Source organism: Oncorhynchus kisutch, linkage group LG16 (assembly GCF_002021735.2).
Source record: "Oncorhynchus kisutch isolate 150728-3 linkage group LG16, Okis_V2, whole genome shotgun sequence".
In the NCBI taxonomy this organism is placed as follows: Eukaryota; Metazoa; Chordata; class Actinopteri; order Salmoniformes; family Salmonidae; genus Oncorhynchus; species Oncorhynchus kisutch.
Window position 1 is genome coordinate 36,193,510 of NC_034189.2, and position 10,577 is coordinate 36,204,086.

A 10,577-nucleotide genomic window follows, 5' to 3' on the forward strand; every position below is an offset into this window, starting at 1 on the left:
CTAGTTTTGTCCTATGGAATAAATGTTGTGGATCTTAATGTTTTTCCTCATAATCCTGGACTATCGGACCACCATTTCATCACGTTTGCAATCGCAACAAATCATCTGCTCAGACCCCAACCAAGGAGCATCAAAGTCATGCTATAAATTCTCAGACAACCCAAAGATTCCTTGATGCCCTTCCAGACTCCCTCTGCCTACCCAAGGACGTCAGAGGACAAAAATCAGTTAACCACCTAACTGAAGAACTCAATTTAACCTTGCGCAATACCCTAAATGCAGTCGCACCCCTAAAAAAAAACATTTGTCATAAGAAACTAGCTCCCTGGTATACAGAAAATACCCAAGCTCTGAAGCAAGCTTCCAGAAAATTGGAAAGGAAATGGCGCCACACCACACCAAACTGTAAGTCTTCCCACGAGCTTGGAAAGACCGTACCGTGCAGTATCAAAGAGCCCTCACTGCTGTGCAATCATCCTATTTTTCAAACTTAATTGAAGAAGATAAGAACAATCCTAAATTTATTTTTGATACTGTCGCAAAGCTAACTAAAAAGCAGCATTCCCCAAGAGAGGATGGCTTTCAATTCAGCAGTAATAAATTCATGAACTTTTTTGAGGAAAAGAGCATGATCATTAGAAAGCAAATTACGGATTCCTCTTTAAATCTGCGTATTCCTCCAAAGCCCAGTTGTCCTGAGTCTGCACAACTCTGCCAGGACCTGAATATAATCATGGCCTCTAAACCTTCAAGCTGCATACTGGACACTATTCCAACTAAACTACTGAAAGAGCTGCTTCCTATGCTTGGCCCTCCTATGTTGAACATAATAAACGGCTCTCTATCCACCGGATGTGTACCAAACTCACTAAAAGTGGCAGTAATAAAGCCTCTCTTGAAAAAGCCAAACCTTGACCTAGAAAATATAAGATTATCGGCCTATATCGAATCCCTTCCTGAAGACAAACGATGTGTACGAAATGCTTCAGTCTGGTTTTAGACCCCATCATAGCACTGAGACTGCACTTGTGAAGGTGGTAAATGACCTTTTAATGGCGTCAGACCGAGGCTCTCCATCTGTCCTCGTGCTCCTAGACCTTAGTGCTGCTTTTGATACCATCGATCACCACATTCTTTCGGAGAGCTTGGAGCTACATGGACAAGTTCTGGCCTGGTTTAGATCTTATCTGTCAGAAAGATATCAGTTTGTCTCTGTAAATTTTGGTGTTCCTCAAGGTTCCGCTTAAGGACCACTATTGTTTTCACTATATTTTACCTCTTGGGGATGTCATTCGAAAACATAATGTTAACTTTCACTGCTATGCGGATGACACACAGCTGTACATTTCAATGAAACATGGTGAAGCCCCAAAATTGCCCTCGCTAGAAGCCTATGTTTCAGACATTAGGAAGTGGATGGCTGCAAACGTTCTACTTTTAACTTGGACAAAACAGAGATGCTTGTTCTAGGTCCCAAGAAACAAAGACATCTGACAATTAATCCTAATGGTTGTACAGTCTCAAATAAAACTGTGAAGGACCTCAGGGTCCAGAGTAACGCAGATCTCTCTTTTGACGAACAGACTGTTTCAAAGACAGCTTTTTTCCATCTACGTAACATTGCAAAAATCAGAAACTTTCTGTCCAAAAATGATGCAGAAAAATTAATCCATGCTTTTGTCACTTCTAGGTTAGACTACTGCAATGCTCTACTTTCCGGCTACCCGGATAAAGCACTAAATAAACTTCAGTTAGTGCTAAATACGTCTGCGTCCAGAGTAACGCAGAGGTCCTTCAGTTTTATTTGAGACTGTACAACCATTACGATTAATTGTCCTGACTAGAACCAAATAATTTGATCATATTACTCCAGTGCTAGCCTCTCTACACTGGCTTCCTGTTAAGGCAAGGGCTGATTTCAAGGTTTACTGCTAACCTACAAAGAATTACATGGGCTTGCTCCTACCGGTCTTTCCAATTTGGTCCTGCCGTACATACCTACACGTACGCTACGCTCAGAAGACGCAGGCCTCCTAATTGTCCCTAGAATTTCTAAGCACACAACTGGAGGCAGGGCTTTCTCCTGTAGAGCTCCATTTTTATGGAACGGTCTGCCTACCCATGTGAGAGGCGCAGACTCGGTCTCAACCTTTAAGTCTTTATTGAATTACTCATCTCTTCAGTAGGTCCTATGATTGAGTGTAGTCTGGCCCAGGAGTGTGAAGGTGAACGGAAAGGGACTGGAGCAACGAACTGCCCTTGCTGTCTCTGTCTGGCCGGTTCCCCTCTTTCCACTGGGATTCTCTGCCTCTAACCCTATTACGGGGCTGAGTCACTGGCTTACTGGTGCTCTTCCATGCCGTCCCTAGGAGGGGTGCGTCACTTGAGTGGGTTGAGTCACTGACGTGGTCTTCCTGTCTCGGTTGGCACCCCCCCTTGGGTTGTGCCGTGGCGGAGATCTTTGTGGGCTATACTCGGCCTTGTCTCAGGATGGTATGTTGGTGGTCAAAGATATCCCTCTAGTGGTGTGGGGGCTGTGCTTTGGCAAAGTGGGTGGGTTTATATCCTGCCTGTTTGGCCCTGTCTGGGGGTATCATCGGATGGGCCCAGAGTGTCTCCTGACCCCTCCTGTCTCAGCCTCCAGTATTTATGCTGCAGAAGTTTGTGTCGGGGGGCTAGGGTCCATCTGTTATATCTGGAGTATTTCTCCTTTCTTATCCGGTGTCCTGTGTGTATTTAAGTATGCTCTCTCTAATTCTCTCTCTCTTTCTCTCTTTCTTTCTTTTTCTCTCTCTCTGAGGACCTGAGCCCTAGGACCATGCCTGGCATGGTGACTCCTTGTTGTCCCCAGTCCACCTGGCTGTGCTGCTGCTCCAGTTTCAACTGTTCTGCCTGCAGCTATGGAACCCTGACCTGTTCACTGTAATTACTCTTATTTGACCATGCTGGTCATTTATGAACATTTGAACATCTTGACCAGGTTCTGTTATAATCTCCACCTGGCACAGCCAGAAGAGGACTGGCCACCCCTCATAGCCTGGTTCCTCTCTAGGTTTCTTCCTAGGTTTTGGCCTTTCTAGGGAGTTTTTCCTAGCCACCGTGCTTCTACACCTGCATTGCTTGCTGTTTGGGGTTTTAGGCTGGGTTTCTGTATAGCACTTTGATATATCAGCTGATGTAAGAAGGGCTATATGAATAAATGTGATTTAATGGTAACAAAAACTAACTAGCAGAAATTGTTAACATGTTAGAAATTATTTAAACACACTTTGCTGTAGGCTACTATTTACTAGTTAACAAAAAATAATTGATATATTCACCCCACCCAGTATTGTAATCAAAACTTACCAGAAAGCATATAGTCTTTGGTTCAGACAGTGTAGTAGTGTGGGCTCAATAGCATCTCAATAGGGATGCTTGAGAATCAGCTGTCCATGTGATGGAAGAGTGCACTGCACATGTGATGGAAGAATGCACTGTGCATGAAGAAGGTTGCAATTCCATTAATTTGGGGATAGTTTAACCAAAATATGCCACAAGACCTAGAATTGCCTCATGTGTATCCCACAAAAAAGGTTCACTGTTAAGTTAACTTTTTTGATGAATTGAATCAAAAATTCCCCAAATTCTAGGGCTAAACTTCCCATGGAAAATTTCCAGAATTATTCTGGAAATTTACAGGAAAGTTTCAGACCCTAAGTTTGCAACCCTATGCATACTTATGTGTTTGTGTGTGTTCCTGTCTGCGTGTGGGCCTGTCTGTGTGTGTACAGAAGACTGTGTTCGTCCACAGAGTTTCAAGTTTTAATGTTGCGTGCACAAGTACAGTGAAATGCCATTCTTGCAAGCTCCAAAACCAACAATGCAGTAATCAATAAAAATGTAATACTTAAAATAACATAAGGTAGAACAAAAACACACAATAAATAAAAATAAGAAATAAGAAATACATGAGAAAGTAAGTAATCATACTATATAGAGGGTCAGCCAGTTCCAGTACCATATTTACAATGTGCAGGGATACTGGAGTGGTACAGGGCTAGGGAAAGGGGGATACCTAGTCAGTTGTATAACTGAATGAATTCAACTGAAATGTTGTCTTCCACATTTAACCCAACTGCTCTGAATCAGAGAGGTGCGGGGTGCTGCCATAATCGATTGACTAGGCATCAGGATGTATGATAAACAGAGTAGCAGCAGAGTATATGATGATTGTGTGTGGGTGTGTATGTGAACAAATTATGAAGTGTGTGTTGGAGTGTTAGTGTGCGTGTGTGTAGGGTCCTTTGAGTTTGCATAGAGACAGTGCAAAAAAAGGGTCAACTCGGTGTGTGTAATCATTTTGTTAGCTATTTAGCAGTGTTAGGGCTAGGACACAGAAGCTGTTCAGAAGACTTGGTGTCAGACTTGATGCACCGGTTCCACTTGCCGTGCAGAAGCAGAGAGAACTGTCTATGGCTTGGGTGGCTGGAGTCTTTAACAATTTTCTGGACCTTTCGTTCACACCACCTGATATAGAGGCCCTGGATAGCAGGGAGCAAGGGCCCCAGTGAGTCCTATTACGTTACCTCTGTGACCTAGGTCCTAGAGGACACCCTGTACCTGTCACATACCCCCCTGGCTGCAATGGCAACGGATGACAGAAGAGAGAGCGCCTCTGAACAGGCATACCACACTTCAGAGCGATTAAGAGATGGATGGAGGAGAGATGAAGAGAGGGAGGGGCTCCATTAGAAAGGCTCAAAGCCAACTTGTCATCCATCACTCCAGAACAAATGTTGTGATCCTCATTATTATGCCAACGTTCTTTATCTGATGTATTTTTACCCCAGCGGACATTAGTAGCCTATTATGGATGAGACGGGAGAGAGTTTGTGCGTAAAAGAGAGTGTGTGCATCCCAAATGGCACCCTATTCCCTGCATAGTGCACTAAGTAGTGCACTATATAGGGAGCAGGGTGCCATTTGGGACATATCCGAAAGTCATCGAGATGAAGAGCTGTGCTCTGGGAAGTCTGGAACCATCCACCATCACTTAGCCAGTTGGTTATGTAAAAAGGTCCAGTGTCAATTAGCTGTATTGGATTCCCCCACAGCAGGCGACTATGGAATCGGGTTGTCCCTGCTCCACACGTGTCTGTGCACACGTGGTTATGCACATGTTTTGGTGATGAGTATTTTAGATACTATGGGACTCCTGTGCAGAACATGTGATCTATCATTGTAGTGTGTGTGTGTGTGTGCGTGTGTGTGTGTGCGTGTGTGTGTGTGCGTGCGTGTGTGAGTGGAGATGAGGGGGTGGTTAGTTCAGGCCCATATGGTTCCCAAGCATACATCCTCTATTTCAGCTGATCAGGATTAGAAAGGATCCAGTGTGTGTGAGAGAGATAGAGGGAATGAAAGACAGAAACATTTTGGAGGATGTGTGGCAGATGCAGTTTGTCCATGCCCAAGCGCCATACTGTATGATTGTTTAGGTTTGTCTTTGTTACCCACCCACCTCCTTTTCCTCTTTCTATGCCATCTAGGCTACTCTTTCTATCCCTTTCCTAACCTCTCTCCCCTTCCATATAGTTTTTTTTGCCATCATCACCAATTTCTTTATAAGTTGTTCTTTGTGTAGCAAATCACATGATTTTGTGTAAGCAAACACACACAAAATTACCGGCAGAAGCATTGACTGTCATTGGTTTACATGTAGTTGTAAAATGCACATGTATTCTGAATTCACCTCAGTGGTTTACAATGTTTTCTTGTTTTTTTGGTCAACTGTGTTGCTTGTGTTCTGTTTAATGTTTTGGCCATGCTTAGAAGTCCACCCACACACACCCTCTTTCTCGCTCTCTCTCTCCCTCTCTCATACTAGGCCACAGTATTACTGGATTAGTACAACAAGGGACATCTCAGGATTTTAGAGAGGGATGATGGGCACTCGGTAGAGGAGAGTAGGGTTCACCCACACAAAAATACACATTTCTTGATAACCTAAAGTTTTAGCTAGGCCTTTCTCAAGAGGACAAATGGGGACTGGTGGGTTGGAGGGAGGGAGGGTGTGTGTGGGTGCGTGCGTGTTTGCAGCTAACAGAAGAAAGTTTCCATATCTCTCTCTCTGTAACTTGATGGCTCCTATGGGAAAACACTGTTCTGTGACTCAGCCACCAGTACACTAGCAAACAAACAGTGCTGGAGACGCATGAATTGTCACACTTCCCCTCTGAGAGTTTGGCCCTAGACTGCTATGTTTGATTCAGTTCTCTCCAAACACACAGGTATGACACCCCTGACACACACACACTTCCCTAAAGACACAATCAATTGCCAAGACACACACACACTGACAGTCCCTCCTCACGGACCTGGGACTGAACTCCTCCCTTTGCAACCTGGTCCTAGACTACATGAAGGGTCGCCTCCAGGTGGTGATGGTAGGCAACATAACCTCTTCGACCTTTCCTTACCTGTCACCCTAGACCCACTTCAATTCTCTTACCGCCCCAATAGGTCCACAGACGATGCAATCACCATCACACTGCACACTGCCCTATCACATCTGGACAAGAGGAATACCTATGTGAATGTTTTTTATTGACTATAGCTCAGCATTCAACACCATAGTACCCTCCAAGCTCATCATTAAGCTTGAGGCCCTGAGTCTGAACCCCGCCCAGTGCAATTGGGTCCTGGACTTCCTGATATGCCACCCCTAGGTGGTGAAGGTAGGAAACAACACCGCCACTTCGCTGATCCTCAACACTGGGGCCCCACAAGCATGTGTGTTCAGCCCCCTCCTGTACTCCCTGTTCACCCATGACTGCGTGTCCAAGCACACCTCCAACTCAATCATCAAGTTTGCAGACACAACAGTAGTAGACTTGATTACCAACAACAACGAGACTGCCTACATGGAGGAGGTGGAGGCTCTGGGAGTGTGGTTCCAGGAAAATAACCTCTCAATCAACAGCAACAAAACAAAGGAGATGATCGTGGACTTCAGGAAACAGCAGAGGGTGCACCCCCCTTTCCACATCAACGGGACAGCAGTGAAGGTGGAAAGTTTTAAGTTCCTCAGCGTACACATCACTGACAATCTGAAATGGTCCACCCACACAGACAGTGTGTCACGCCCTGGTCTTAGTATTTTGTGTTTATATATTTATTTGGTCAGGCCAGGGTGTGACATGGGGTTATTTTGTGTTGTGTTTTTGTATTGGGGTTTTAGTAGGTATTGGGATTGTGGCTGAGTAGGGGTGTCTAGCATAGTCTATGGCTGCCTGAGGTTCTCAATCAGAGTCAGGTGATTCTCGTTGTCTCTGATTGGGAACCATATTTAGGTAGCCTGTGTTTCACTGTGTGTTTGTGGGTGATTGTTCCTGTCTTTGTGTTTGCACCAGATAGGGCTGTTTCGGTTTTCACATTACGTTTATTGTTTTTGTAAGTTCGTGTTTCTTTATTATTTTAATAAACATGGATTGCAATAGCCACGCTGCATTTTGGTCCGATCCTTGCTACACCTCCTCGTCCAAGGAGGAGATAGAAGAAAGCCGTTACAGAATCACCCACCACACACGGACCAAGCGGCGTGGTGACAGGCAGCGACAGCAGAAACAGCGAAAGGAGGAATGGACATGGGAAGACGTTTTGGATGGCAAAGGTTGTTACACTTGGGAGGAGATACTGGCTGGAAGAGATCGCCTCCCATGGGAACAGGTGGAGGCACTTAGGAGAGCAGAGGCAGCCGGAGATAGGAGCCGACGATACGAGGGAACACAGTTGGCAAGGAAACCCGAAAGTCAGCCCCAAAAATGTATTGGGGGGGGGGGGGGGCTCAGGGAGAGTGTACCAGAGTCAGGGTTCAGACCTGAGCCAACTCCCCCTGTTTATCGTGAGGAGCAGCGATCGAAGGACTTCTGGACTTGGGAGGAAATATTGGACGGAAAAGGACCCTGGGCACAGCGTGGTGAATATCGACACCCCAAAGAAGAACTGGAGGCGGGGAAAGCGGTGAGGCGCTGCTATGAAGTGGCAGCACGGCGACGCGGATGGAAGCCTGAGAGTCAGCCCCAAAAATGTATTGGGGGGGGCTCACAGGGAGGATGGCTACACCAGGTAAGAGACCTGCGCTAACTTCCTGTGCTTACCGGGGGGCTAAAGAGACCGGGCAGGCACCGTGTTATGCTATGGAGCGCACGGTGTCTCCAGTGCGGGTGCATAGCCCGGTGCGGTACATACCAGCTCTTCGTATTGGCCGGGCTAAAGTGGGCATCGAGCCAGGTAAGGTTGGGCAGGCTCGGTGCTCAAGAGCTCCAGTGCGCCTGCACGGTCCGGTCTATCCAGTGCCACCTCCACACACCAGTCCTCCGGTGGCAGCTCCCCGCACCAGGCTTCCTGTGCATGTCCTCTACCCAGTGCCAGCACCACGCACCAGGCCTTCAGTGCGCCTCGCCTGTTCAGCGCTGCCAGAGCCATTCTCCTCTCCAGCGCTGCCGGAGTCTCCCGCCTGTCTAGCGCTATCAGAGCCTTTCTCCTCTCTAGCGCTGCCGGAGCCTCCCGCCTGTTCAGCGCTGCCAGAGCCTTCCTCCTCTCCTGCGCTACCGGAGTCTTCCGCCTGTTCAGCGCAGCCAGAGCCTTCCTCCTCTACAGCGCTGCCGGAGCCTCCCGCCTGTTCAGCGCAGCCAGAGCCTTCCTCCTCTCCAGCGCTGTCGGAATCTCCCGCCTGTTTAGCGCTGCCAGAGCCTTCCTCCTCTCCAGCGCTGCCGGAGTCTCCCGCCTGTTCAGCGCAGCCAGAGCCTTCCTCCTCTACAGCGCTGCTGGAGTCTCCTGCCTGTTCAGCGCAGCCAGAGCTGCCAGCCTGCATGGAGCAGCCTGAGCTGCCAATCTGCATGGAGCAGCCAGAGCTGCCAGTCTGCATGGAGCAGCCAGAGCTGCCAGACTGCATGGAGCAGCCAGAGCTGCCAGTCTGCATGGAGCAGCCAGAGCTGCCAGCCTGCATGGAGCAGCCAGAACTGCCAGTCTGCATGGAGCAGCCAGAGCTGCCAGTCTGCATGGAGCAGCCAGAGCCGCCAGTCTGCATGGAGCAGCCAGAGCTGCCAGTCTGCATGGAGCAGCCAGAGCTGCCAGTCTGCATGGAGCAGCCAGAGCTGCCAGTCTGCATGGAGCAGCCAGAGCAGCCAGTCTGCATGGAGCAGCCAGAGCTGCCAGTCTGCATGGAGCAGCCGGATCCGCCAGTCAGCCAGGATCCACCAGTCAGCCAGGATCTTCCAGATCCGCCAGTCAGCCAGGATCTGCCAGTCAGCCATGATCTTCCAGATCCGCCAGTCAGCCAGGATCCGCCAGTCAGCCAGGATCTGCCAGAACCACCAGCTAGCCAGGATCCGCCAGTCAGCCAGGATCTTCCAGAACCACCAGCTAGCCAGGATCTGCCAGAGCCTACTACCTGCCTGAGTTTCCTCTCAGTACTGGGCTTCCTCTCAGTACTGGGCTTCCTCTCAGTGCTGAGCTTCCCCTCAGTGCTGAGCTTCCCCTCAGTGCTGAGCTTCCCCTCAGTGCTGAGCTTCCCCTCAGTGCTGAGCTTCCCCTCAGTGCTGAGCTTCCCCTCTATGCTGAGCTTCTCCTCTATGCTGAGCTTCCCCTCTATGCTGAGCTTCCCCTCTATGCTGAGCTACCCCTCTATGCTGAGCTACCCCTCAGTGCTGAGCTACCCCTCAGTGCTGAGCTACCCCTCAGTCCCGAGCTACCCCTCAGTCCCGAGCTACCCCTCAGTCCCGAGCTTCCCCTCAGTCCCGAGCTTCCCCTCAGTCCCGAGCTTCTACCTCAGTCCCGAGCTGCCCCTCAGTCCAGTGGGGTCCTTGGTGAGGGTTATTAGGCCTAGGTCGGCGGCGAGGGTCGCCAATCAATGGACGCGTTACAGGGGGACTAAGACTTGGTTGGAGTGGGGTCCACGTCCAGAGCCGGAGCCGCCACCGTGGACAGACGCCCACCCGGACCCTCCCCTATGGGTTTTAGTGTGCGGCCGGGAGTCCGCACCTTGGGTGGGGGTTCTGTCACGCCCTGGTCTTAGTATTTTGTGTTTATATATTTATTTGGTTAGGCCAGGGTGTGACATGGGGTTATTTTGTTTTGTGTTTTTGTTGTTTTTGTTGTTTTTGTATTGGGGTTTTAGTAGGTATTGGGATTGTGGCTGAGTAGGGGTGTCTAGCATAGTCTATGGCTGCCTGAGGTTCTCAATCAGAGTCAGGTGATTCTCGTTGTCTCTGATTGGGAACCATATTTAGGTAGCCTGTGTTTCACTGTGTGTTTGTGGGTGATTGTTCCTGTCTTTGTGTTTGCACCAGATAGGGCTGTTTCGGTTTTCACATTACGTTTGTTTTTGTAAGTTCGTGTTTCTTTATTATTTTAATAAACATGGATTGCAATAGCCACGCTGCATTTTGGTCCGATCCTTGCTACACCTCCTCGTCCGAGGAGGAGATAGAAGAAAGCCGTTACACAGTGTGGTGAAGAAGGCACAACAGCCCCTTTTCAACCTCCAGGAGGCTGAAGAAATGTGGCTTGTCACCTAAAACCCGCACAAACTTTTA